Source organism: Pogoniulus pusillus, chromosome 28 (assembly GCF_015220805.1).
Source record: "Pogoniulus pusillus isolate bPogPus1 chromosome 28, bPogPus1.pri, whole genome shotgun sequence".
NCBI lineage: Eukaryota > Metazoa > Chordata > Aves > Piciformes > Lybiidae > Pogoniulus > Pogoniulus pusillus.
This window is the reverse complement of record NC_087291.1, coordinates 829,532-853,930: the sequence shown is the minus strand read 5'-3', so window position 1 is coordinate 853,930 and position 24,399 is coordinate 829,532. Positions and strand designations below refer to the sequence as shown.

Here is a 24,399-nt window from a genome sequence, read left to right as displayed (position 1 = left end):
GAAGACTCTTTCACAGAGGGGATCTTTCCTCTGCATTTTATCCTGAAACCACACAATCCTTTGTCACCTGTGGCTGTAGTCACTCAGGTGAGCCTGAGACTGTATAGTTGCCACAGCTTCAGTGTGGGGTAGGTCTGACTTTGCAAAGCCATCAAGCCCTTCCTTACATAAAAAGGGCTGAGGAAATCTGTGTGAGAAACCTTATTTACTTTTCCACAGGTTTGTCTGCCAGCCAGGCTGGCAGGAAGTGGCTGCTGGTATCCAGCTTGGCTGCAGAGGGCCTCTGCGCCCCAAGCGCAGGCAGGAAGCTCCCCCTGAGAGAGTCTCTTTGCTGCCCATCTCACTGCTCCTTCCCTTGCGGGCTGGCACTGCCATGCTTGTCCCCATGAGAAGGACTGGCCTGTGTGCTGCTGACAACTCACTCTAGTGGGGAAACCTTCACCTATACAGGTTTGGGGGAATCTTGGAGATATAGGAATTTATGCAGGAAGAGACAGAGTTTTGTAAGTATAAAGCACCACTGGTGAAAATGATGCCCGATGGCACTTGGTGCCCTTCCTCCTCCACACCAGGCTGGTAACAGGCATCTTCAGGAGTCTCAATGGTCTGAACTGCTGGGTCCTCCCTGTAAAAAAATACAGCTGCTTGCTTTAGCATGCGGTTGTTTTTAGTACTTGGCAGAGCGTTCATTGCTGTCTGCAGCTACCTGAAGGGAGGCTGTAGCCAGGTGAGGTTGGGCTCTTCTGCCAGGCAAGCAGCAACAGAACAAGGGGACACAGTCTCAAGTTGTGCCAGGGGAGGTCTAGGCTGGATGTCAGGAGGAAGTTGTCGGCAGAGAGAGTGAATGGCATTGGAATGGACTGCCCAGGGAGGTGCTGGAGCCGCTATCCTTAGAGGTCTTCAAGCAAAGCCTGGCTGGGGCACTTAGTGCCATGGTCTGGTTGATTGGCTAGGGCTGGGTGCTAGGTTGGACTGGATGATGATCTTGGAGGTTTCTTCCAACCTGGTTGATTCTATGAAAAATGCTGAACTTTGTTCACAAGTGTTTGAGATGACTGTGGTCTGAGACCAGAAAGTTACCAGTGCCCCTTAAGACTTTGCAGAGATGTTTCACCTGAAGAAGACACATGGACTTTCCTTTTCATTGTTGGTGAGCCTGAAGCGGAAAAGGCACCAGAATGGTCTGCACACATTATGGAAAATATGCCAGGAGTGCTTAAAATGGACAGAGGGATTCTGAAGAGCGTCTAAAGTTAACCAAACAGCTAGCAAAGTAGAAAGATATTTAAAAACATAAGGTGATGTAAATATCAGGGAAATACATGAAATTTTCACCTAATGGGAAAGTAATATAACCAGCAATAATAGTATCATAATATTTTAATAGATGCTGATTTATGGGCATAACATTGCCTCCCCCATAGCTAGAATATATTGAAATATCTGAAGTATTGAGAGGAAGTTCTGATTTTCCTCTGCTGCATTTTTGTTCCAGGACAGATACTGTGCTGCCTAAATTTTTATTTAAAGTTCACAGCTGTCTATGCAGCTAGTGCAGTTTTAGGTTAAGCATATTTTATCCATAATTGCTATATTTGGTTCTGAAGTTATTATTGCAGCTCCTTAGGGTACATTTAAATCCACCTTATTGTAATAGATTATGGAATATAGTGGCTAATGTGTCTAATGTAAAATAAATGACTACAGTGATTTATGACCCAGCACTTCAGTTTTATTGAACATAAGGATCATTGTACTAAAATGGATGGTGTATTGCTGGTTTAGCATAAAATACTGAATAATGTATTCAAGGAAATGAATGGATTGGCCAGTTCATAATATTCTGCCCCTTCAGCTGAGAGGTCTTTAATAAGCAGGAGCGTCATTATGTTTGAAAATGTATGTGCAGGTAATCCATTATCAAGAACAATGACAGCGATCAGATGAGGCTCTCACTGAGGAAGGGCTCTCATTACAGGCCAGCACAGAGCGCTGTGCTGCCTGCGGAAGGCTGTCTGTGTGTCGGTGTTCTGCTGCTTTGGTTAACCAGTTAGAGCAGCATTTAGTGTAACTGAATTGAGAAGTATCCAGGTGCTCGAAGAGAATTCTGCACCGTTTCCTAAGGTGACTGTAAAGGTGGGAGGCAATGCCGCTGGACCGTGATCTGCATGGGCCCGTGACGAAGCGCATCTTTGCTGGTCCTGTAGGTACCTCTATGACATATTTTCCAGCTCTTCCATTTTTAGCTTATTTGAAGGCCAATATAAATTACTCCTTTGTATGCACCTTGCTGCTGTTTATACCAGGCTTAGCAGTCTCTTAATAAAAGTCAACAAAATTGATTAATGCCACCAGGGGTAATACTACTGGGAGTATTACTGTGACTGGATATTAGGCTTGCCTTGGTGTCATCAGGAACATTCATGTTTGGGCAGACACAGCTCACGGTGTCCTGACTTAAAGTCTTGACTTCCTAGGGTTTAGTCTTAATTCTTTAACTCTTTGACTTCAAAGATAATCGGACAGAATACTTAAACATGCTTTTTTTTCAGATAAAACTTCCAAAATAAGGAAAGAAAGATAAATATGAAAGAATAAAGCACAGAAAGAACAGAGATGCTGGTTTAAAATACATATTCACAGGAAATTGTTTAAGGAACATAGGCGATTATTTATCTAAATAAGTGCATATAGAGAGAGATGAAAATACAAGCAGTTTGCTTGTAATTATCTGTAGTAAATGTAATCTTTTGTTATGTATTGCATAAAGAAGAAAAATAGCATTTTGGTGATGTTGTCCTGGAATAACTCCACATCCATTTTCTTAATGGATGCTTGGATAAAGCTGAAAGGCACAAACTATTAAAAAGGCATTGTTGTATTCATTATACCCATGGTATATATATCCTCTTGATGTATATACAGCTTAAAGTATTAAAATAAACACGGTCAAAGGACAATAGTTATGCTACAGCACTTGCAGACAAATCATCTCCCCATTTAAACAAGATCTCACCAGCATTTGGAGTGGGAAGGAGGTCGATGCTGCTTTGCCATCTATTACTAGCTTTCCCTGGCACTGAGCACATCCTTTGGCACACTTGTGGGGAAACTTCCAAAACGTTCCCAAATTATTTTGGCAAAATCTAAATCACATTTGTCAATTTTTCTCTACTCACAAATGTTCTGTCTGTCTTTGACATGTCATTGGATACTATTCTACAGCTGAGCCAATTCAGGTTTCTGATTTCTTACATTTCAGTCAGTTCTATAGGTAGATCAGTCATAGCAGCGCTCCCAGAGAATCCTAAAGCAGCGACATTTGTGCTCCTAATGAAGGCACAACTGTATCGATAGCTGTGGTCGGCTGCTCTCCTGCTGTGGGGCAGAAGAGTTGGAAGGACCTGGTTCCCTCTAGTCTTTTGGGCTTTTGATTATCCTTAGTTTTGATGGTAACAAAGAAGTGATGCTACTTTTACCAAAGCATCCCATCTGGGTTTCCTTGCTGCCTCACACAGATCATAAGGCATGTGTTTTGAACAGAAGAGTTGGAGAGCATGTTGGCTTCTTGCTGACTTTGAGCTTGAGGTCTTCTCAGTGCTAGAACAGTATGATAACATGTGAGGCTCTAGGTAGACTTGAGTAGAAATACCTAACAGGTCTTAAGAGCAGTGTCCCTGTGCCTGCTTGTGAGTAGTTGTGTTGCAGCTCAGATCATGAGCAAGGTGACAAGGTGCCTTGCTTGCTTGACTCTCTGTTACAGTTGCTGTTACCACACAGTGACATCCACAATGTAGTGTGTGAAGCAGCACAAGTGAGGAGGAAGTTGTTCATCAGGAGAGTGGTGAGAGGCTGGAATGGGTTGCCCAGGGAGGTGGTTGATGCTCCATCCCTGGAGGTGTTTAAGGCCAGGCTGGATGAGGCTGTGGCCAGCCTGATCTAGGGTAGGGTGTCCCTGCCTGTGGCAGGGGGTTTGGAACTGGCTAATCCTTGTGGTCCCTTCCAACCCTGACTGATTCTATGATTCTGTGATTCTAAGCCATGCTGGCTGGGTGCAGGATGGTGCCCAGAGCTGCTGCTGTGCTGACTATGTCCCTACTCACTCTTGGGATAAGGCTTATGAATGTGAGTAAGGTGGTGGTGCTGGGATATTACTGTCTGCAGGAAAAGTAGGATGTAATCATGATCCCCAGCTCATTCCCATTTCCATTGAGCACAGGCCCACCCCGTGGTGATAGTACAGACGTGCTATATCAGATACTTCCCCCTTCCCTCCCTCCCTGGCCTCCACATTGTCCAGAGAAGGGCAACAAAGCTGGTGAAGGGCCTGGAACACAAACCCTGTGAGGAGAGGCTGAGGGAGCTGGGGATGTACAGCCTGCAGAAGAGGAGGCTCACGGTAGAGCTCATTGCTGTCTACAACTACCTGAAGGGACATTGTAGCCAGGTGGGGTTGGCCTCTTCTGCCAGACAACCAGCAACAGAACAAGGGGACACAGCCTCAAGTTGTGCCGGAGTAGGTCTAGGCTGGATGTTAGGAGGAAGTTCTTCACAGAGAGAGTGATTGGCATTGGAATGGGCTGCCCAGGGAGGTGGTGGAGGCATGGTCTGGTTGACTGGCTAGGGCTGGGTGCTAGGTTGGACTGGATGATCTTGGAGGTCTCTTCCAACCTGGTTGATTCTATGATTCTATGATTCTATGACCCATCACAGAGAGGAGCAGCTGAGGGTCTGAAGCTGAATCATTATTCTCCCCATTCCTGAAAGCCCTTTGAATCTTTCCTCTGCCTTGGACATCTGCTTTTCGCATCACAGTTGCTTTAGCCCATAAGCTTCCACAAGAATTTTAAATAAAGTAGCACTACTAAGTAGCTCTGTCAGGCAAAGCAGTGACTCTCTTCACAAACGGGCACATTGTTACGGCTGGAGAAAAAAGGATTTCTTTCATTCATGCTGGGTTACATCACTGAGCACCAGCAAAATGAAAAAGAGCTGTGAAAGCTGTTACAGGAACAAGTTTGCATGCTGCAAATGCAGGAACACCATTGCTAGTAGTGCACATTGCAGGAGTAGGAGAATGGGCCAAGTGATGCCCTGGGAGCTGTGGATGTCATACCACAGGAAGGTGAGGGTGGCCCTTTGGTTGCACCTGTGCAAAGCCATGTGCAGATGCCTGGTTTCATCTCACCCAGTCTCAGCCAACTCCAAAACTTCTACAGCAGGTCATTACTGTAAGCACCCTTAACAGACAGTGAACAAGCACAACTGATTCATCTACCTACCTTAGATGCCTGCCTGGGCAGGATGATACCAAGATACTCCTGTGTCCAAACTTGTATACAGTACTTAGAATTCCTCGTTAGAGAAAGGCTTTTATACCATGTGGAATCAACATAAAACGATCAAAGTGATGCAATGTTTGGGTGTTTGCTTTCAATATAGGATTGTGTGTTAAACATTGTGAGTCCTTGTTAAGAAACGTGTGCAGCCAGACTTTCTGCAGGTGAGCACTGTTCATCCACAGTTTCCCATGGCATTCTACAGAAAGTGTCTGTTACAAAACATTCATCTGACTGCCTGTGATGAGAATATTCCAGACAAGTGCTCATTTCTCTCGGTGTGCTTGCATGGTTTGTCTGCACATGTGCAGTTACACATGTGAGTTACGCTTCATTTCTTAAAACACATACACACATATGCCTTTCTCTGTCTGCACAGCATCTGTAAATGTGACAATTACTCTTATTTTCAGGTTGGTTTTCTTCCTCTGAACATGTGAAAAGACATGGGTGCTGAGCAGCACAGCTCCTGCCAGGGTTCAAGCACTGCCCGCTCACCTGCATGCCCTCAGGAGAGGGACTGCTGGTGCCAGTTGGGTCAGAACAGAGCCCAGGGACCATCCTGTGCGTGGTTGGGTTTTGCATTTGTGCTACTTACCTGTAACTTCCTACTGCAGACGTTGTTAAGACACCTGGAGTGTGGTGCCCCTCAGCCACCCTGTGGTTTCCTAGCTGGTGCCGCGGGTCCATGGGCTGCTGCCAGAGCCCAGCCTCTTCTCCCCCAGGACCAGCCACAGGCTGACAGGAGCCACCTTCTGGCTCTATTATTTTTCTGGAGAGGGCTACCACTGATCCTAGTACCTTGTCCTGGTAGCGCTGCTGCCGCAGCAGCCACTGGCCGCGGAGGGACAGGCTGGAAGGGAGCTCAGCCTCTCCCTGCTTCCTGCCGCTCAGCGACTGCCTTTGTGGCGCTTTCCTCTCAGACGATTCTGTGTCCTGCCACGTTCAGGTGAGGCAAGGACAGCTGGTGTGAGGTACCACGCAGAGTCAAAAGTGCCCCTCGGCTCACAGTGCGAAGCAGAGCATCATCTCTCATTGCTCTCTCTGTTCTGTGTGGTCTCACTTGAAGCCGGTGCGATGTTTACCTTGCTGTGCGGATGTAAATCCCAGCTGTGTCTTCTCCAGGCTGCCGAGCCCGGTGCCTAGATGGGTTTAAACAGGTTCACATTCCTGAGGAAAACAGGGGTGTTTTCAGAGTGCCGTCTGCTCTGTGTGAATTGCAGGAGTTTGTTTTTTCCGGGCTGAACTCCGTGCAGTTTTGGCGTGGCTGGCATTTGTGAGGAGGAGATGACACACCAGGAACCTACTGCGGCAGCTGAAGCTGGCTTGGCGAAACTGAGCTTAAGAAGCACAGCAGCTACTCAGAAGGGACAGTAACAAGCAGCTGGCAGCATTTTCTACTCATTTCTGTGCCTAGCATTAGCAACAAATCCACACAGGTGTGCCATTTGCTGTCAGACTCTGTGCTGGTTTGAGGCTAACTGGAGTATTGTAATGGGGAAAATTCGATTGCAGGTTGTGAAAAGCAAGCACTGGTGATGGCTGCTGCACTCACAGGCTTGCTGGGATGTGGAAAAGCAAGAACAAAAACACAGACTAGAGTGTGTGTGTGTCTCTGTCACAGTCAGTGCCTGTGCTTTTCTCCCTGTGTAACCCAACTAATTCTGCTTCTGACTCCCCTTGCCCATCCTCCCGACTCAACCTTGCACATAAGGTTGAGGGGTGGAAAGAAGGTGGAAGGGTGGTTGGGAGCCCCTCCTGGGGACTCTGGTTTCTGGGAGGACTGCTGTGTTTCTGTATCGCTTTTAACTTGTCTATTTCTGTCTATAGCTATAACTATTTTAACTACCTGCTTGTGTATTGTGCTGAGCTGTGGATATAAAGCTTCATTCCTTAACTTCCAGTTGGCTGAGTCTAGTCTGGGTGACTTCATAAGAGTAGGGTGTGGGTGACTCCCAAACCATCACAGACACAGCACTGGTGAACTAGGTGCAGAGCGATACTGCTATGTGTGCAAGCAGCAGTGGCTGCACTCTCTGGCAGAGGGGAGCAGGGTGCTAATTTCCTTTTCAGGGATTGTACAAGCACATTTTACCTTGTGTACTGCAGCTAGTAGATGAGATGCAGTAATTACAACCTTAGTTAATTATTTTTCCTTGTATTAGTGTTGCCTTTGTGCTCTCATGAAAGTGTCTATGTACTGGGGGCAAAACCTATAGAGCATGCTGTCCAGAAGAGGAGCCCAATGCACATATGACCAAACACTGCTATTACTAGGCCTCTGCCAGTGAAGAGATTCTGAGCTGAGGCTCCTGAAATGTTTTTGTCCAAGCAGGGTTTATTTGGGATTGTAAAACAGTATAGAAAGCACTACGTGAAGCCAAGTACAAATTTTGTTGCTGTTCTGGCAGTGAAGCCAAGGAAGCAGCGTGGGGTGTACAGTTCCATCATGCAACATTAGCTGTGTGTCATGTGGCTGTGCACAGAGAGGATTGTTAGTCTCTTTTTATTTGAGCTGTGTGGCTATGATTGAGTTTTGCCCTCAGACAAGTTATCCAGGCTCCTTGTCAGTCCTAGTGAGTGGTTTTTGTGCTCATCAATGGGCAGAAATCACTTAGAGCTCCTGAGCTTCTATACACAGGCACAGTCCTGTGAGATTCCCTCAGCTGCTGTGCATCACTTGAGTTGCACACAGGAACTGATTCACAGAACCTTTTGCAGTTGTAACATCAGAGGAGTTAGCCTCATCTCTACCACAAGGTACACACAGGTAGATACCAAAGAGCAGCTGATAGAAGGTAGCCTTTTGTCCCAGGTAATGGGTTGATGTAGTTGTGCTGAGGTACCATTTGGGTCAGTATGTGCTCTGAGATGGTGTTAATCTGATGCATGCCACTGATGCCAGAGAGATGAGTTGTTTCTCAGTCTCTCGAAGGAAACTGGAATCATGTCAATGGCACCAGCTGTGGTTCAGGTGGCTTCGATCACCCATGGGAGGACTTTCACCTTTCAGGCAGGATTGCCAGACAACTGAGAGGAGACAGGGGTAGGACAGGACAAAGAAAGAGCAGCAATACATGTGAGCCAGGGACTACTCTGATCTAGTATGCTATGTTCTGCCAGGGATGGCAAAGATGACAATAGCACTGGGCCACAGAGCCAATTTCTGAGCTTATCTAGGCAATACTGTCGCTTGGTAGATGTTTCATCTCTTTTTTTTTCTGTCTGGGAAGAAGTATAGGAGAGTTGCCTTGAGCTTGTCCTGAAAGAAGTAAAATATTGAAGGAAAGAAGCTTAAATAAATGGGAATGCAAAAGGTCTTTAGGGATTTGTGTATCCCATAGGGTGCTATCCCGTGTGGTTCACCCATGTGCTGCAGATAAGGACTTTCTGTGCTCTCTCTTTAGGCTGACCAATATACTGCTGACACTGACAGAAAAAGTGAGTGCGGTTCTGCACGTCTCTTCCACACTGAATTTAGTACACGTTTCAAGGCAGAGGCAGAAAAAGTGGAGTTGCAAGCTACAGCCTCTGTCTTTTGGGTTTAAGTTTCGTACTTCCAGGAAGTGACATAGAAACAGTGTTCTAGAAACAGGAAAACAGTATCAGTGCATTGCACAGATGTGTGAGACAAGCTCTGAGGCACACAGACAATGTGATGTGAACATTAGATTTTGCTGCAATAGACTATAAACCACTGTCTGAGTCAGGAACTGTAACCAAAAAGCTCATGGTAAGTATTACCTTCTACTGCAGTGTAGCAAATGCTACATTTCACTGTGGAAGCAAATGGTCTGGAGAACTATTTTTTTAAAAACATATATGTACTTCATCTTCACTGCCTTAGATTATTTCTGAGTGTTCCTAAGTGTGGCCAGCAGGACAGGGGAGGTTATTGTGCCCCTATACTCAGCACTGGTCAGGTCACACCTTGGGTACTGTGCCCAGTTCTGGGCTCCTCCATTCAAGAGAGATGTTGAGGTTCTGGAGCATGCCCAGAGAAGGGCAGCAAGGCTGGGGAGGGGCCTGGAGCACAGCCCTGTGAGGAGAGGCTGAGGGAGCTGGGGGTGTGCAGCCTGCAGCAGAGGAGGCTCAGGGCAGGCCTCATTGCTGCTTGCAGCTACCCAAAGGGAGGTTGTATCCAGGTGAGGTTGGTCTGTTCTGCCAGGCAGCCAGCAACAGAACAAGAGGACACAGCCTCAAGCTGTGCCAGGGCAGGTCTAGGCTGGATGTTATGAGGAAGTTGTTGGCAGAGAGAGTGATTGGCACTGGAATGGGCTGCCCAGGAAGGTGCTGGAGTCGCCGTTCCTGGGGGTGTTGAAGCCAAGCCTGGCTGGGGCACTTAGTGCCATGGTCTGGTTGACTGACTAGGGCTGGGTGCTAGGTTGGGATGGATGAGCTTGGGGGTCTCTCCCAACCTATGATTCTGTGTGTACCTTCTTAGCAGACTGTTTTGTAACTGCACTTTCTGAAGGTAGTGTTTTAATTTTTTTTTAAATGAAAGTGAGGATTTAGGAGTGATCAACACTTTCCACACGTTAAAACTTGAGCAGTTGACATGTTATGCAGTAGAGGAGTGGCAGTGTGGTGTGCATCAGGAGAGTCAGAGTGCCAGACAGCAGCAGAGCTGGAGAGGGCTCGGTGTGTTTAGTCTAGCCACTGCAGGCCGAGTGGTGATACAGTGTGTGCTAAGAACACCAGAGAGGAATGCTGCTGGAATTCATTAAAACTAGAAGACAGTTTGCACAAGAGCAACTGGAAACACACATTTCAGAAAATGAATGCGCTTTATAGAGTAAAAGGAGGCTTTCCTGACCAACAGAGAAGGGAGAGCACATCAGATGCTGTCCCTCTGTGTTTTGTGAATGGACTTTAATGATGTGATTTTCTTGCAGAGATGCCACCTGGAGTCTACAGTCTGGCATGTCCTCTATCGTCCTGCAGATCCTTCAGTCCTTTACAGTTTTACGTGGGTCACACACACAAGATGTAGGTTATCTTTCCTTAGAGATCAGAGAAGAGAGCCTTTTGGGAGGAGGAGGCATGCTTGGCAGGGGGAGTAACCTTCCATTCATTGCCTGGAACAAAGCAGCACAAGTGAGGACATCTGCATACTGCATACACATTTGTATGCCAGTAATGGACGTTTTCTGTTGCTACCACATTCCTGCTGAGAGATTGTCTCCCTTCGTGGCTTTGGACTGATTTTTTTCTCTAGTGGGTTACACATAGTGCATAAACACTCATAAAGCTGATAAGAGAAACTGTGCTCCTGAGTGGCAGAAGTACTGTTCATGAAGGTGCATCTGGTCCTCCACAGGATGTGTGAGTGTATCCAGGCATACTCATTAGTATCCTCCCCTGCACATCCCCACGTGAATTTTCCAAACTGAATGGCTTGAATTATGGTACTCATTAACGAAAGGTTAATGTCAGTACTGTGTTGATGGAAGTATTTGTGTTTTTTTCCCCTCTGTACTACAGGCCCTTTAGAAAGGGAGAGAAAGACCACTCACTCAGGCCTTATTAAATCACTCATAAACCTGATGTTAGCATGTCTCACCAAGAGCTCCCCTGTGTATTGCAGTGTTCCCAGGGCTGTAGGTAGGAAAAAGCTCTGTAAAGTACTATCCAAATGCAAATTCAAAGACATATGAAAAAAGAAAGGAGGATTTTGACAGGTGTTGGAACTTCTCAATTTTTAGGTATAAGAATTGCACTTTAACAAATACCAAGTGTCCTTAGTAATACTGGTTATGGAAGCAGGCCACTGATGCAAATAGAAATAGGGTCTTTGTGGCCACTAAAGAAGCCACCGTGGATCTGTCTGTGTTGTGCCGTGGTGTAGTGTCCAGGCTGTGCAGTAAAATCCCACTTTTGGTGCTGTTTTTGTCAGCTGAAAGTGCACAGGGCATTTGATTTCCTCACATTGGGCTCAGAAGTGTCTGCATTCCCTTGACCAGGTAGATAATGCTGAGTTTTCAGAAGGAACTGGAGCTGCTTCTGTCAGGTATAGGTGGATATCCAGAAATGGGCTACAGGGCGCAGAGGCAGAAGGAGCAGAGGTGTGAAGTCTTGCAGAACAAAGAGGGTGCAACACGCCGGGTGCCGCCGTGCCTTTATTATGCGCTCTGCATTTGGCGTGTAGGTGATGAGAGCACTGCAACCTCGGCATACAGGGATCTACTGGGGTTTGCTGCATGCCTTTCATTTCTTGTGTCTGACTGTGGCTTTTCTAACCAAATGGTTCATATGTTCCAGTTGTTTGTATCGTTCCCTGAAAGGCAGAGTTAATAAATAGCTTCCTAAACGCACAATAACGCCGAGGCGATCTGAGTGGCACAAAAGTCATAAGCGAAGACACGAAGAAGCAAAGCACTAAACCCTATTTGTTCTCAGCCATGTGTGTGGAGAGTGTGTGGCAATTTCTAAAGCAGGCAGACAGCTACCAACATTTTTCTTCAAAAGGGCAGAGTTTGACTTTTACCCTTTATGAGGGCATTGAGTCGCCTGTCTGAGGAACCTTCGTTTTGCCTGCAATCAGAAGAGGCACTGTGCAGAATAATGCTGATGTCATTTCTCAGCTAAAGCTTATTCTGTCTAAAGTATCAGGACCCAGACATCTTTATAGCAGCAGGGCACGTGAGAATACCTAGCTCCATTTGTAACTTCTCAACTGTATCCACACTTTGGATGCCAGTTGTTACAAATAGTTTCTAGCTACGACAAGAGCAAGCTACTCTGGAAAGGTCAGACACTGGGGAGAGCTTGCTTGGCGTGATATGCCTGAGCCCGAGCATCTACATGTAGGGTGACCCACAGTTAACCCTGGCACTGTCAGAGTCAGGACTTGCACAAGTATTGCCTTTGACATGGTATTTCCTAGATCGTTGCAACTATGGGAGCTGCTAATTATCTGTGAATAGCCAGAAAGGTAAGACCTGCAATTTCCTTATCTCCCTGGGCTGTCTAGTCACAGTTGCAATGGGTTAATATGGGATGCCGGTATTGTGCAATGTGGGTAAACTCTGCAGTGACAAATGACTTTGAACCAGTTTCAAGATGACATTTTGATCGGGGAGCCTGTGCCTAGTGTTTTCTGTTAAGCATTTAATTTCACTGCATGGTTAATCAGTAAAAGATGCTTTTAAAAATTCATTATGTCATTTGTCATATGTAATATGTCAGGACTGTTTTTGCTTGCTTAAAATGGAGGAGGGGCTTGAAAAATAACAAATCTTAATTCTGCTTTAAAGTATTTAGAATTAAAAATAAAAAATCAAAGCAAACCAAACATAGTTTCACTTTTGACCTTGGTTCTCTGGACAAGAAACCAAAACTGCAAAGGTTTACAGAGCTTGACATGTTATTGATTATGCAAATACTTCTAAAAGCAGTATAGAATCGAGCAGGTTGGAAGAGAGCTCCAAGCTCATCCAGCCCTACCTAGCACCCAGCCCTGGCCAATCAACCAGACCATGGCACTAAGTGCTCCATCCAGACTTTGCTTCAACACCTCCAGGTACTTCTGGCCTGTGTAAGTATTATGGTGCTCAATAAAATCAGTATTAACTGAAAGGTCTTTTGAAGCTGTAATAAGTCTTGGTCATTCTATATGACTGCAAAGACCTTTTGGAATTTAGATCAAATCCCCAGCATGCCTTCCTTTCTTAACAAGCCATTTTCTACATCTAGAAGGATCAAGTACTAAAACAATCTGGAAGCTTCTATCAGAATTAGTCTTTCTTTTCCCTTACTGTAAATGAGTGTGATGGTTTAGGAGTTACCTGCCCCACACACAGTGAATCACCCAGACTACACTCAGCCAACTGGAAGTTAAGAAGTTAAGGAATGAAGCTTTATATTCACAGTTTAGCACAATATACAAGCAGATAGTCACAATATATTACAAATGTATACAGCTGTATACAGAAATATACACATTAAAAGCAATACAGAAACACAATACTCCTCCTAGAAATCAGGATCCCCAGCGTCCCCAGGCACCCTTCCACCTTCTTTCCGCTCCTCTACTTTATCCTAGAGTCTGCCTTATATGCAAGGTGAATTAGGAGGATGGGCAAGGGGGATTAGAAGCAGAAAGATTAGTTGGGTTACACAGATCTAGCAGAACGGCAGAATCCCAGGGAGAAAACACAGGCACCAACAGACAGACTCTCTTATCTATGCTTGTGTCCTTGCTTTTATACATCCCAGCAAAGCCATAAGTGCAGCAGACATCACCAGTATTTTCTTTTCACAGCCTACAATCTGATTTTTCTCATTAAAATATTCCAAATAGCCTCAAACCAACAGAGAAATGTATTTTATATGTGCTCACAAAAAATAAGCTTCTCTGCCAAGTTAGTGTCAGTATAGATGTGGTTTGAAATGCACTTGAGACTTGTTCTTGACTACTTGATTCTGAGAGGACTACACCTGTATCTTGTTTACTGAAGGCAGCTTCCAAATGTCAGTGAAAGAGGCCTACAAACAGACTGAGAGACACTCTGATGACTTAAACACTATCATTTCCAAAATCTATTTGCATTGATGCTCACCTTGAGAAAAAAAGACCTGGACAGAGCCATGTGCTTCCTAAGCTCAGCCTCACTGCTGAAAGCATGTAGTGTGTTAAACCCACTGCTGAAAGTTGCCTGCTGTCACCTGGTTCTTCAAATTCCCCCATTTCCTCATTGGCTCATAGCAGTCATTGCCTCTCAGACCTCTGAATGGTGCAACCAAGAAATCCTTGAGTGCAGTCTTGAGTGCAGAGAATGGTTAGGTCAGCTGAGCATGCAGGAGCCACCCACACATAGTGGGTGTCACTGTGGTCTTAATTCCAAAGATGGAGACCTATGTTCTTGTGCTGCAGGAAGTGTGATAGTATCTATCAGAACAAATCCCCTATCCATCCAGTTCTACTGTATCCATCCAGTAGTCTACATTGGACTACTGAAAGTGGAAAATCAAGAAGTGCATTGGTCCACAGTACAAAGGATATGAGCCTAAAGATTTGTTCTTATTGTCTCTGAACTAACCCTCATTTTCAAAAAGAGAAAGGATGATCCAGGGGACTCCAGGACAGTCAGGCTCACCTCTGTGCCTGGCGAGATCATGGAGCAGATCCTCCTGGAAACACTGCTGAGGCAGAAGAATAACAAAGAGGGGATTTGGAACAATCAGCATGGCTTCAACAACAGTAAATCATGCCTGACAAACCTGGTGACCTTCTGTGACAAGGTCACAACATCGGTAGATGAGGGACGAGCAACTGACATCATCTACTTGGACCTAAGCAAAGCCTTCAGCACTGTCCTGCATGACATCCTGGTCTCCAAGCATGGATTCAATGGATGGACAACTCAGTAAATTAAAAACTGCCTTGACAGATGCACCCAAAGAGTAGCTGTCAGTGGGGCCATGTCCAGGTGTAGGCCAGTGACAAGTGGAGTCCTTCAAGGATCAGTACTGGGACCAGTCTTGTTTAACATCTTCATCCATGACATGGACAGTGGTACTGAGTGCACCCTCAGCAAGCTTGCCAATGACACCCAGCTGTGTGGTGTGGCTGACAGCTGGAGGGCAGGGATCCATCCAGAGGGACCTGGACAGGCTGAAGAGGTGGGCACAAGCCAACCTCATGAGGTTCAGCAAGACTAAGTGCAAGGTCCTGCAGCTGGGTCAAGGCAATCCCAAGCATCAATATAGTCTGGGCAGTGACTGGCTGGAGAGCAGCCCTGGGGAAAGGGACCTGGGGCTGCTAGTGGACAAGAAGCTTAACATGAGCCTGCAGTGAACAGCCCAGAAAGCCAACCAGAGCCTGGGCTGCATCAGGAGAAGTGTGGCTAGAAGGTCAAGAAAGGTGATTCTTCTCCACTCTAGTGAGGTCCCACCTGGAGTACTGCATCCAGTTCTGGAGCCCCTGTTACAAGAAATATATGAACATGCTGAAATGTGTCCAGAGAAGGGCCACAAGGATGATCAGAGGGCTGGAGCTCCCCTCCTGTGAAGACAGACTAAGAGAGTTGGAGCTGCTCAATCTGGAGAAGAGAAGGCTCCAAGGAGATGTTATTGTGGCCTTCCAATATCTGAAGGAGGCCTACAGGAAAGCTGGTGAGGGACTTTTTAGGATGTCAAGTAGTGATTGGACCAGAAGGAATGGAACAAACCTCAAAGTGGGTAGATTCAGAGTGGATGTTAGGAAGTTCTTCACCATGAGGATGGTGAGACACTGGAATGGGTTGCCCAGGGAGGTGGTGGAAACCCCATTCCTGGAAGTTTTTAAGGACAGGCTGGATGGAGCTCAGAGCAACCTGATCTAGTGTGAGGTGTCCCTGCCCGTGGCAGGGGGATTGGAACTGGATGATCATTGAGGTCCCTTCCAGCCCTGACAATTCTATGATTCTAAGTATTTTCTGCATGAGAGACACCAGTGAATGATTTCAAATGGTTTTACAATCTGTTTCTGTGCCCTGAAACTCCATAAGACTGTTTCTGTATTGAGGAACTACTGCAGAGTTCCTTACTTTCTCCTATGATGCGAGTCTTACTTTAGCTTCAAAGACCTGAGCCCTATGGACAATCATCATGTTCACTCCATCAGTTTACATTCCATCCATTCCTTACGTTCAGTCCTTGTCAGAAATTTCTTCCCATGGAGACTTTGACAGTCAGACCTCACTTGTTAGCTGCTTCAGAAATTTGAGGAAGAAGCTACTGTCTCCCTGATGTATGGTGGCTGGGCTAAAGGTGGAAGTTGAGAGACTAAGGTCTATATGGGAATGTGAAAGGGAAGTTGACTGGTGGAGCCAGGCTAGACCATCCCTGAGGGAGAGGCAGCAGGTGAGGGCTGTACAGGTAGTAGAGGATTCCATTTCCTCTTGCTACCCAGAGAAGTTGGGTAAGGGAAAAGACACAGGAGATGAGGGGCAGTGGAGGCAGTTCCCTCCCTCCAGAGACAGGAAAGCCCCCTTTAGGTCTTTTCACTCTTCTCAGTCTTACCAGCTGCCCTTGTACAACAGATATGGGGCACTGGAAACTGAGGATCAGGCAGAGGAGGATGTAGGAGAAAGTCCACCTGCTCAGGTGCCCAGCACGTGTCAGCCAGCACCAAGAATTAGGACTGGTGCAACAAAGAGCAAAAGGAGAGTGCTAGTTGTAGGGGATTCACTTCTGAGAGGAGCAGAAGGACCAATATGTGGGGCTGACCCCTCTCAGAGGCAGGTGTGCTGCCTACCTGGAGCCCAGGTTAGGGATGTTGCTAGGAAAATTCCTAGCCTGGTGTGCTCTAGGGACTACTACCCATTATTGATCTTCCATGTAGGAGGAGAAGAAATAGTGACTGTTAGTCCCAGAACAATAAAAAAAGACTTCAGGGCCTTGGGACGAGTGGTACAAGACTCAGGGGCACAAATCATCTTCTCTTTTCCCAGCTGATGGCAGAGCCATTGGATTAAGCAGCTGCATGCAGACTCCTAATGCATGGCTCTGTGGATGGTGTCACCACCATCAGTTTGGGTTCTTTGACAGTGGCATGATCTATACAGCACCAGGGCTGTTGGCACCAAACAGGAGACACCTCTCTGCAAGGGGGAAGAGGGTCTGTGTGGAGGAGATGGCAGGGCTAGTTGACAGGGCTTTAAATGGGATGTGAATGGGGAGGGGGATAAAGTCATCAGGCTTCCATGTGGCAAGGTGTGGGAGATCACACCAGGGTGGGAGCAATGGGAGACTAATAAGGGCTCTCAACCTGCTGCCCAGAAGCATGCTGGGGACAAAATAATGCAGTCAAAGTCTTGCAGAGATGAGCCAGAACCCCTTCAGGTAGTAGCTGCCAACAGGAAAACATCACATGGTAGTAATGACACGAGGAGCAGAGATAGGCTGATAGCCTCAGAGGTGCCTGAGCCTGGACAGGTGGGATCTGACCCTAGGATTGGAGTACAGCCTGAGAAAAGAGTGCCCAAAGAACAGGGTAAGAGAAGATCAGCAAGTCAGCTCTAATAGAGGCACAAGCACCACTGAAATGCCTCTGCACTAATGCAAGTAGCATGGGGAACAAAGGAAGAACTGCAGATCTGTGCAAGTCTCCAGGGTTATGATGTCATTGGCATCACTGAGACATGGTGGGATGGAGCTCATGACTGGCGTGTAGGGATAGATGGTTATAGGCTCTTCTGGAGGGACAGGCAGGGGAGAAGGGTAGGGGCTGTTGCCCTCTCCATCACTGATAAACTGGAGCTCCAGCTGGGGATGTGCAACACAAAAACAGAGAGCTTATGGGTAAAGGTTAAAGGGAAGGCACAGGGAAGGTGACATCATAGTAAACGTCTACTACAGACTTCCTCATCAGGACAGCAAAGCAGATGAGGTCCTTTACAAACAAATAGGAGAAGCTTCATGCTCACAGGCCTTGGTCCTCATGGGGGACTTCAACCACCCTGACCTCTATTGGAAGGACAACACAGCAGAGCACCAGCAATCTAGGAGGTTCCTGGAGTGTATTGATGATAACTTCCTCCTCCAGGAGGAGGTAGAGGAACCCTGAAGGCATCAAGGAAGCTGCACAGCAAGCTGGCTGCTCTGGACTTCAGAAGAGCAGATTTCAACCTCTTCAGGGACCTCCTTGGCAGGGTGCCATGGGAAAAAACTCTGGAAAGAAGGGGGGCCCAGGAAAGCTGCTCAGTGTTCAAGGATCACCTCCTCCAGGCCCAGGACCAATGCACCCCAAAAAAGAGGAAGGCAGGTAAGAACACCAGGAGGCCTGCATGGATGAATAGAGAGCTCCTGGACACACTTAGATGCAAGAAGAAAGCCTACAGAGAGTGGCAGCAAGAACAGGGAACCTGGGACAGGTACAAACAACTTGTCAGTGCCACCAGAGCTCAGGTTAGGAGAGCTAAGCACAGCTGGAACTGTATGTGGCTAGGGACAGGAAGGAGAACAAGAAGAACTTCAGGTATATTAGTGAGAAAAGCAGGGCAAGGGAGAATGTGGGACCCTTCCAGAAGGGACATGGAGAGCTGGTGACAAATGATATGGATGAGGCTGAGGTGCTCAATGACTTCTTTGCCTCAGTCTTCAATGGCAAGGGCTCCAACCACAATGTCCAAGTCCCAGAGGGCAAAAGTAAGGACTGGGAGAAGGAAGATCTGCCCACTGTAATTGAAGACCATGTTGGTGAGCACCTAAGGGATCTGAACATGCACAAATCCATGGGGCCTGATGAGATCCACCCATGGGTCCTGAGGGCACTGGCAGATGAAGTTGCTAAACCACTGCCCATCATATTTGAGAGGTCCTGGCAGGCTGGTGAAGTTCCTGCTGAGTGGAAAAGGGCAAACATAACATATCTTCCAGAAGGGGAAAAAGGATGACCCCAGGAACTCCAGAGCAGTCACCTCTGTGCCTGGCAAGGTCGTGGAGCAAATCCTCCTGAGGGCTCTGCTATGGCAAATGGAAAACAAAGCAGAGGTGGTTGGTGGTACCCAGCAATGGCTTCATCAAGGGCAGCTCAGGCCTGACAAATTTAGTGGCTTTTTATGATGAAGTCACAGCAACAGTGGACAAGGGAAGGGCAACTGCCATCATCTACCTGGACCTGAGTAAAGCATTTGACTCTGTCCCACAGGACACCCTGGTCACCAAACTGGAAACACACAGACTGGATGGGTGGAGCACTGCTGGGTAAGGAATTGGATGGATGGTGGCACACAGAGAGTGGTGATCAAGGGCACAGTGTCCACCTGCAGACCAGTGCCAAGTGGCTCCCTCAGGAGTCAGTGCTGGCACCAGTGCTGAGGAACATCTTTGTCAGTCATATGGACAGAGCAATCAGTGCACCCTCGGCAAGTCGGCAGATGGCACCAAGCTGTGTGGCACAGGCGACTTGCTAGAGGGCAGGGATCCATCCAGAGGGACCTGGACAGGCTGCAGAGCTGTGCCCAGGCCAACCTCAGGACATTCAATAAGGCCAAGTACAAGGTCCTGCACCTGGGTGGGCACAATCCCAGGCACAGCTCCAGGCTGGGTGGGGAATGGCTGAGAGCAGCCCTGAGGAACAGGACCTGGGGGTCTGGGCTGATGCAAAGCTCAACAGGAGCCTGCAGTGTGAGTGCAGCCCAGACACAGCCCTGTGCTGGGCTGCAGCAAGAGCAGTGTGGGCACAGGGCAAGGGAGAGGATTCTGCCCCTTGGCTCTGCTCTCCTCAGACCCCACCTGCAGTCCGGGGGGCAGTTCTGGAGCCCCCAGCACAAGAAGGACATGGAAGTGTTGGAGCCAGTCCAGAGGAGTCCACCAAGATGCTGAGAGGGCTACAGCAGCTCTGCTCTGAGGACAGGCTGAGTGGGTTGGGGCTGTGCAGCCTGGAGAAAAGAAGGATTTGAGGAGATCTTATAGTGGCCTTCTGGTATCTGAAGAGGGCTACAGGAAGGCTGGGGAGGGACTACTGACAAGGTCTTGTAATGACAGGACAAGGAATAATGGGTTTAAAGTGGCAGAGGGGGGATTTAGACTGGATGTTAGGAGGAAGTTCTTTGCATTGAGAGTGGTGAGACACTGGCACAGGTTGCCCAGGGAGATTGTGGGTGCTTCCTCCCTGGAGGTGTTTTAGGCCAGGTTGGATAGGCCTTGAGCAACCTGCTCTAGTGGAAGGTGTCCCTGCTTACAGCAGCAATTTGGAGCTGGATGATCTTTGAGGTCACTTCCAACCTAGACCATTCTGTGATTCTATGTTGCAGATGCATTATATGGGGCGGAAATGCTTTCCTGCAGCATCCTACCTCCCTCAGAAAACACTTTTTATTCTCTGCAAAGTCTGTAAAATAATGCCTATGCCCTTTCTTTCTGGGGACATATCCCATGTTGAATAGTATCCTCAGCTAGAAATTCCTTGTCATATTTTTCTCCCTTTGCAGCTGGTACTGCTGTTTCAGGATCTGCAGTAAAGGCCGGGGTAGAAGTCTCAGGGCTGGTTTGGCTTGATTTGCAGATGACTGTAAAGGATGTGTTTGTACTCTAATAATTTGTTTTCTCCTATGGTGGTTTGGGAGTTTCCTCCCTGCCACGAGATTCACCAGACTAACTCAGCTGGCTGGAAGTCAAAGGTGAAGCTGCATTTACAGCATGGCACAAAATTACAAGCATATATACACAATCTATATACAGATATTTACAACTATACACAATTATATACTAGTTAACACAGCAATTCAAAACCCCTCCTGAACAGCAGAGTCACCCAGGAGGGCTCCAAACTAACTCCCCTCTTTCTTCCCACCCCTTCCCTTGTCCAACAAGAGGTCCGAAGGAGAATGATTAGATTGGACACCGATTCAAGCAGAGACAGTCAATACAGCCAGCAGCAGCCAGAGACTCAGACTCTGTTTCTGTTTTGGCTATGATACATCTGTCAGCAGAACCAGTGAGTGATACAGATGTCACTACTGCTTTCTTTTTTCACAGCCAATGATCTAATTTCTCTCACTTAAATATTCCAACTAGCTTCAAACCAGCACAGCTCCTTATGAAAAATCACTTGACATTTATGTTTTCATGCTTTGATAAAAATATTACTGCTTTTTTTTTTTTGCAAATACCTTTGCTGAGGTACCTTGCTAGATGCAGGTGATAATACCATCTGAGCTTGGCAGGGTGAAGCAGAAATCTTGCCGCAGACTGCAAAGACAGCAAATCACCTTTCTCCCTACTGAGCAGTAAATAGGCAGACATGCATTCCTAGCCACCAGAAGGTTCTTTCCTTAATATATTTGTCTGTGGTGTTGAGGAAAAGATTTGTTTGTTTCCAGATTTGTTCTTGTGCTGCTGTCAGAGCAGTATTTGTATGATACATTTGACAGAAACAAGTATTGGATATATATAATCCATCAAATCTGTGCAGGAGGCTGACTTGGGAAGTGCTGTGCCTTCAAAAGCCCCAACTGCTTTAGGCGATGCCAGACAAAGGTTAGCGCTGTAGGCAGCTGTGTTTGATGTTTAGGATGCCATTTCTGTAAGAGGAACAAGAGACAGGTTCCTCTAAGAAAGGAAAGTGAGTGGTTGCTGAGAAGGTAAACTAAAAGAAAATGAGGAATTAAGAAGCTGCCCTGTGTATATGATGATGGATTGTTACTGCTGTTTCTAGCTATGAATAGGACTGTTCTCCTGAGTCAGGGGGAGAGTGGGGAGTGAGCACTTTGACAGGGCAGTAAGATCACTCAATAGTAGAGAAGACTCTCAGCTGGTTTTGCCTCACAGTGATGGAATAGGTAAGATGACTAGGTACGAATCTCTTTTTACTACATCAGATGTCAGTGGAGTAATATTTTAAGTCAACATAAAAGTATAATGACATTTACTTGCATTAACCAGTACTTCTTGCAAAATAGCATGGGTTGAGGCATGTGCCACCAGAACTAGACTCCAGGTGTGAAAAGTGCAGAGGGATCTACCACTGCTAATGTTGTTTCTTGGGGGGAAATACCATGTGCTCATCAAGTTATTTATAGATACCTATTTCTTAAATACCTTGTACTCATTATATAGGCTGTTATTACTGACTGCTTATACAAAACAATCTTTGAAACTAGGTACTTCAGGTATTAATTTTAAATTCAGGAAACTAGTTTTGGTTTACTTTAACAGTTCTTGTACAAAGATACACAGACTGTTGACAGTATCTTACTTTTTGACCTCTGTGGTTTTGGGTTTGGGTTTTCTTTTGTTCAGTCATGATTTTTCTTTCTCTTGGAAAATGAGTGATGGCTTTACTGTTGTTTTTAGTAATTGTTGCTTCTTGCCCACATGTCTGGAACTGATTTTCTTCTATATGTTTCTAATGGAGCTGAAGCACTTTGTTCACTTTGTTTAGCTTTCTTCGTGTGCCACAGCATCATTAGGTGTCAAAAAAAGGGTAGAGCTTCTGTGGCACTTTACAGAGATTGAACTCACTGATCATACTCAGCTTTGCACTAATTTTAGTATTGAGTTTTGCCTTAACCTGGCACTTAACTCAGGTTTGGTCCAGCTGTGTTTCAGGGCCTCTTGACATCTGATAGAACCATTTGGCCATGCTGTAGACACCTCTGTAATCAGCACCCTCACTAAATCATCATCCATTATTTTGGTGTCTGCTTCATATCTGCTGCTTGCCTAGTGCTGTTTCCTGTGAGCAACACTCAAAAGGCCTCAGTTTCCACTCTCTGCCTCTCCACCATTCCACCCTGCAGCATACTTCTTGGATGACACAGTTTCTAAGAAACACAGTTTAAACCAGCATTGTGTTAATAACTATTTTGTATTGGCCAGAAGACGTTCAACCATTTGGAATTCTAAGCCCCAGTGCTTGGCCAAACAACTGTGAATGCACTCATCTCTCTGGCACCAAAATGCTAAGGTGAAGGCTGCCTTCTGCAGATTGCCCAATGACATGCTGAGTGTGCTGGGAGGAGGCTGGCATTACCTGTTGAGTAGTATTTGCTTTATCAAGTAGGATACTTCTCCTGTCATGTCCCACTCCACCTTCCCCATGCTTCTTCACTCCATCATCCTTTACCTGGCCAAGCTTTTCTGTTGCTTGATCTTTCCTCCAGCACTGCCTTCAATAACCTTCCTCTCTTCTACCAGGACCTCTGCCTTCCAGTGACAATTCCACCAACACTGGTGTTTGACTCTAGCTGCCTTATGCCAGTATAGCTGCAGAGCTGCCTTTGCTGCAGCTCCTGGCTGTTTGACAAGTGCCAGAAAACCCCCATTCTATTTCTGCGTAGCAGTTGGAGTTACAGATGACAAACGGTGTCCTGTAATGCTCTAGTTCTTCCTCATCCTGTTGGTGCTACAAGCGTGTGAGAGCTTCTGATCTGAAGGGCTGTCTCCCTGAAACAACCTCCCTTTTGAAACCTTGCTAGTGGTTATGCCAAGGGCTGTGGGCATAGCTGTGCTGTCATGGGATAGCAGTTGGCTTTGCTGTCCTTCTGCCCCGCTAAGATCAGGGCAGTTCCTCTGGGGTGCTGAAGAGCACATGACTGTGATTGTCTTTTCACCGGGCTGGAGATAAGCTGCACTTCGTTGTCTTTCCTTTGCTAGCTCCTTCTCCCTGATCACCCTTTCCTGCAAACGCCCTCCTGAGCAGTTAGCAACTGCAGAAAAAATAATCACATTTTCTTAATCACTTCATTTGTCTGTGGCTGAGTGACAAATAGTCTACATTCTTGCTGAATCTGGTGTTAATAGAGCCTGCTCTCACAAACCTCTTTCTTCTAATGGAGAAATGAAGGAAATTAACACACATCCAAACCCAAAACCAAAACAGCAACCAAACAAACAAAACAGAAAAAAAAAGGGGGGAGGGGGATGGTGTTTGAGATGCTGGAAATGAGATAATACAATGCACAATTACCTTACTCTTTTTGCAAAGAAGCAGAGCAAAATGCAGAAGCAGCAAGAGAAGCCAGCAACCTACACCTTCCCCCAAGCCCAAACTGCAGCCAGCCTGAAAGCAGCAACCACAATAGGAAGCTTCTCATGTAACGATCAAGCCCAGTAATGCTCTGCTCACAGGCTCACAGGATGTCAGGGGTTGGAAGGGACCCAAAGAGATCATTGAGTCCAACCTCCCTGCCAGAGCAGGACCATACAATCTAGCTCAGGTCACACAGGTACACATTCAGACAGGCCTTGAAAGGCTCCAGAGGAGACTCCACAACCTCTTTGGGAAGCCTGTGCCAGTGCTCTGGGACCCTTACAGTCAAGAAGTTGCCCCTTGTGTTGAGCTGGAACCTCCTGTGCTGCAGCTTCCATCCATTGCTGCTTGACCTGCCCCAGGAAGCAAGTGAGCAGAGCCTGTCCCACCTCCTCTGACACCCAGCCCTCAGCTCCAGACAGCAGTTTCTTTTTGAAGCTGGTGTGACAGCAGCATAATATTGAATGTCAGCAGCAGATTCAACTCAACCCGTGGCATTGCCCACCCGTTGTTCTGTACCATCTCTGTCATGCCCAGCAGCAATTCATATCAAGTGACACACATCATACATCATTCACTGTCCATTCTCACTCAAAATGA

General features: G+C 46.6%; 1 protein-coding gene across 4 annotated transcripts in view; it reads left to right on the top strand.

Moving 5' to 3' along the window:
• RARB (retinoic acid receptor beta) overlaps positions 1 to 24,399 on the top strand; it is a 411,132-nt gene that overhangs the window by 243,092 nt on the left and 143,641 nt on the right. The gene's annotated exons all lie outside the window — the stretch shown is intronic.